The sequence below is a fragment of the Bidens hawaiensis genome, unplaced genomic scaffold (genome assembly GCF_021521415.1).
Source record: "Bidens hawaiensis isolate Kalapana, Puna unplaced genomic scaffold, B.hawaiensis_p1.1 tig00016125_1, whole genome shotgun sequence".
NCBI classification, from domain to species: domain Eukaryota; kingdom Viridiplantae; phylum Streptophyta; class Magnoliopsida; order Asterales; family Asteraceae; genus Bidens; species Bidens hawaiensis.
Genome location: NW_027492468.1, coordinates 153,179 through 158,291, shown reverse-complemented (window position 1 = coordinate 158,291; position 5,113 = coordinate 153,179). Strand labels below are relative to the sequence as shown.

Here is a 5,113-nt window from a genome sequence, read left to right as displayed (position 1 = left end):
GTTACTAACGGTTTGGTTTCGGCTCATTGTACTTTAGTTCAAGTTATCCATAATAAAAAAATAAAATAAAACTTATAAAGAAGCTAAAACTAACTATTGTCTAAAATATGTAAGGAACTTGATATCTTTTATTTAGTTTTGAGATTATTGCAAAAGAAATGCATGTAAGTAAACTAAAACGGATTATAAATAATTAACTAAGCCTAATACACACATAATTTATACATGCATAGGAAACATCTAAACAATCAAAATATAATGTAAAATTTTACGAGCCAGTCATGCCTAGTTTTCGACATAAACCGTACCAACCATCCATAACGGTTTAAAATTATTAAAATTTGAAACCGACCGACTGAAAGTTAATAATGAAAACTGACCACAAAATCGTTTAAACAGTTATTTTATCGTTTACAAAATGATCAAATTACAATAGAGAGGTGGGTAAGTGGGCAACAAGCTGCGCCGTCACCCCCTTTTGTTTTGAATGACAAACCCGATCCTACTAAAAACAAAATTATAGTTCTTTGGCGTCGATAAGTTACTGTGCACGACCCTTTGAACTCCTTTCAGAAACGTAATAGCTTCGGGTGCAAAGGATCCAAATGTATCAAAAACAAAATGAATGAATACGTGTTGATTCTCGGCACATGCTTTCTCATGCTTAGCAGATTTTTTTGATTCCGCATTCAAACCCAAACCAATAATCAATTTAAACAGTTTCATGATTTTAAACCAAACCGTAACCACCCGTGGTTTACCTCAACCAAAAGCATCAATTTTATGTTATTAAATTGAGAGTCCAAAACATCACAAAAATCAACACTTCTTCCCGTGTCACACCTTTCCTCTAATCCCATCTCCGTCATTCCCATTCAATTCCTTTCTTTTCCTTTCTCTTCACATGATGTCTTCTCTTCTCCCAGATCTAACCACCAGAATCCACCCCCAACCACCATACGACCGCTTCGACCAACTCCCGGACTCTCTCCTCCTCCTAATCCTCAACCTCATCTCCGACGTCAAATCCTTAGGCCGCTGCTCCATCGTCTCCAGAAGATTCCACTCCTTACTTCCACAAGTCCAAAACGTCGTCGTTCGCGTCGACTGCGTCATCTCCGACGACTCCTCCACCACCACCTCCAACAAATCTCGTATCTCCACTCTCCTCCGCACCGTCCTCACCGGCATCGTCAAACCTATCCAAACCCTAGGTCAACTCCTCGCTCCTAAACGCCCGTTACCGTTATCGTTATCTTCTCCGTCACCGTCATCGTTATCCGTCAACGGAGACGGCGATGGAGATGGAGATGGAGATGATCTCGACTGCGTTACGCATCATTCTCCGGCTCAAGTCCTCAAGCACTTCACCGAGATCCGGTTTCTCAAAATTGAGCTTCCGGCCGGCGAGTTAGGGTTAGACGACGGCGTTTTGCTGCGGTGGCGAGCTGATTTCGGATCGACTTTAAACAATTGCGTTATGCTTGGAGCGTCTTCTGTTACGTATCCTGATAATAAGAAGTTAACTAATTCGGATACAATTTCGGTGAATGAAGATAATGGAAGTATACCGGACTCGTTTTACACTAACGGCGGGTTGAAGTTACGCGTGGTGTGGACGATTAGCTCGTTGATTGCCGCCTCTGCGAGACATTATTTACTTCAACCGATAGTTTCAGATCACAAGACGTTGGATTCGGTTACGTTAACGGATGCGGATGGACAAGGAGTGTTGTGTATGAACAGGGAGCAGTTAGAGGAGTTAAGAGTGAAGCCGTTGTCGGCTTCTTCGGCTTCGAAGAGGACGCTTGTGCCTGCGTTGAATATGAGGTTGTGGTACGCGCCGTGTTTGGAGTTGCCGGATGGGACGGTGTTGAAAGGGGCTACATTGGTGGCTACTCGGCCGAGTGATCAGTCGGTGGGGGTTGAGAGTTTGGATGGGTTTTTGGTTTCGGCTGCGTTTGATGAGCCGTTTGGAACTGCGGCGAAGATGTTGGTTAAACGAAGAACTTATTTCCTTGAGATGAACTCGTTTTGATGTAAGAATCATCATCAATTTCACTTCTTGTTAGGAGCGTCCGTGGTTTGATTATTAGCCTCGCCGAATTAACCAATTGCTTCTCGGATAATCGGTTCGGTTTATGCACTTATTCGGTTCAGTTAGGTTAATTTCGGTTAATAATCAAACTCAAACTTGGACTAAAATTTTGCTTTGTAATACACGAAATAGAGTTATTATTACATGAAACGGTGGTATAAAACATGAAATTGAGGCATAAAAGCTAGAATTATATGAAAATATGAATGGTTCAGTTCGGTTTGGTTAATTTTGGTTAACCGAGGGTAAAAAAATCCGATAGATTTGGTTAATTTCGGTTCAGTTTCACCGATATTTGGTTAATCGGTTTAGGTTATTGCTCACCCATACTTTTTGTTACATTTAAGTGTTTAGTGAATATTTTGAGTTAGATTTGTTTATGTTATTTGCAGTATTGTTTGTCAAGGCAATGAAAGGCAGCTGGGAGTGGGAAACATACAATTTTGTTACCTTTGATGGATTTGGCTGTTATTGTTGTTCACTAGACTTGATAACTTTTGTATATGTGAATATTAATATTATTTGTAGGTATAATAGATAGATTATTTTCAAAATCTCATGTTCAAATGTTGTTTGTAGTAGACTTTATGCTCTTTTTAATGTGCTATTAATAAGATTTAAATATTGTAGCTTTCTGTCGTGATTCTTGTGTGGGTTCTTAAGTTTTACAAAACATAAGCTTAACCCATGGTTTTGGAAACACACAAACCGAACCGGAGACATTGATTGGTTCTAACGTGAAAGAAAAAAAGAAATAAATTTTAAATTTAAAACGACTAGTTTTAAGCTTCAAATCGTAAACCGTGAACTAGACTGGTATATTTTAAACCGGCCAAAACAGGTTGACATTTTTAGGCTTAAACAGTTTGGTTGATTTCGACAGTTTTATAAGCACTCCTAAGTCCTAACTAGACCATGCATGTCGGGTTGCATACTGATCCTGTATTTAAACAATCCCATTAAGTTAATAAGATTTAAAGCAACCAACAGATGGAAAAGAATCACTAATTTCAACTTTAATTTACCTAAGCATTAAAGGTTGTTTTGTAATTTGGTAAAGCTACAAATTAGATTTCTTTGTAAGCATGCATATGTGAATATGATGTGTTACATGTGTATGTGTAACTGTGTAAGCACTGAACTGAATTTATTTGTGTCATCACCGCCAGCCCGTCAGTTTATATTTGTCCTTAGGGTGAGAGCCATGGCCCATGGGTGCGTGTGGTCCTTGTTATTGAAGGAGACTCTTCTTGGCTGTGGTCCGGTCATGGTTGAACCAGTACCCATGATCATTGAATATGGAAAGTAATAAGTACTCTGGTTCACCATGTTACTTTCGGTTTCGACAAGTTGTTACAAGTCTAACATCTCAATTACATAAATACATATTAACGGTAACACTAGTAAAATGTTGATGACTTTAGTGTAACTACTAGGTTATTAACCCGTGTCGTGTTAACCCGTGTACGACACGGGTGGAAATATAGAAATTGACGACTAAAGACATGATTTAAGATGACAAAAGTTTTCGTTATATGTTTATTGCCGACCACATCCAAATTTGTATTTTGAAGATGGTTTGTAATAGAAACAGCTTCATCTCCTTCCTCCCATGCATTTGTTGGTATATAGAAAGGAATTTAAATCATCATTATTTAAAGAAATACTATATTACTTTCTAAAGGCTACAAATGAAAACAAAAAAAATCTCACCATGGTGAAATACATTCACAATTTGTTCATCTTTCTATTGTTTCTGTATGCGATAAGGATACCGAATTCAGCCTTCTTTGTTTTATCAAACGTGAAAATCAGTTGTTTCTCCTTCACCATGTCATAAGAGGATTTTAATGTAAATCTTAATGAGCTTATTATAATAAAAAGTAAAATATAGCCTAAACAGTTAACCTGCATATGAAGTCTTACCACAAAAAGTGATTGTTTCATTCTGCTATATTTGTCATCATGGCTTCTAACTATGGAGAAAAGTTGTATGATGGAGGTCACAAATTGGTAAATTCTGATAGGTATGTCACAATACCTGGTAAATAATAATAATAATAGTTGTAGTAGTAGTAGAAGCAACAATAACCTTTCAATCATATAAATCTCTAATCACTTTCATTTTTTTTAATCAAATGGTGGATTTGGCCCCAAATTTATTAAAAGCAGTATTCTTTTAAACAAATTTAGTAATGAAAAAAAATCCGTAAACGCCAACTGACCCCAAACTTACACTCCATATGCATAAACACGCATAAAAAAACTCGTCACCAATCAAACTAAAAGATTTTAACAAACTCAACAAAAAAAGTCATAATAATTAAAATCAGTAACCATAATTGAGCCCTAATAAACTTTACATCAATGATATACACGTATAAACAAACTTATCAACAATCAAATAAATATGTTAATTATGTGAGCTTTCAAAAGTATATTAACATTTTTAGATGTTATATAAAAATAGGTTAGCTTTCAAAAGTATGTTAACCAGAAAAATGAATTCAAAACACATACATTAAGGTTGATATATTAACGAGATATGACTAAGTATATAAAAAATAAGTTGATATTCAATATAGCCGTAAGTTAAGCTTTCATTAAAAAAAATGTTACCCATTCTATTATAGCAAAAGTGCATTTATTTTTAGGAATGACGTATTTCAAGCATTTCCTATTAAATTAATAAAGACAACCCGAATATTTGGCACTTCCTATTTGAGAATTTATGTTTCAAATTTTAAGTTACAAAGACTCGTTTTTGTAAAGTCAAAATCAAGCCATTACTATTTACCAAAATCAAGCACTCATTTTTAAACTCAAATTAAAATCAATCATTCATTTCTAAAATCAAATCACAAATAAAAAACAATTTATATAATTTAAAATCAAATTTAAACTTAAATATAACTAAAATTGTTGAACATTGAATAAGAATAGAAAATGGATTCTGGAAAACAACACCCTCATTTTCACTTTGTAATTAAAATCAAAACGTGAAACATAAAAATC

At 35.5% G+C, this 5,113-nt stretch overlaps 1 pseudogene across 1 annotated transcript; it reads left to right on the top strand.

The window, feature by feature from the left end:
• The first annotated feature begins 904 nt into the window (after positions 1-904).
• Positions 905-2,691, top strand: LOC143550657 (F-box protein At5g46170 pseudogene; annotated as a pseudogene). The gene is made up of 2 exons (XR_013138368.1): positions 905-2,039; positions 2,491-2,691. The product of XR_013138368.1 is annotated as an F-box protein At5g46170 pseudogene (transcript).
• The last annotated feature ends 2,422 nt before the right edge of the window (positions 2,692-5,113 follow it).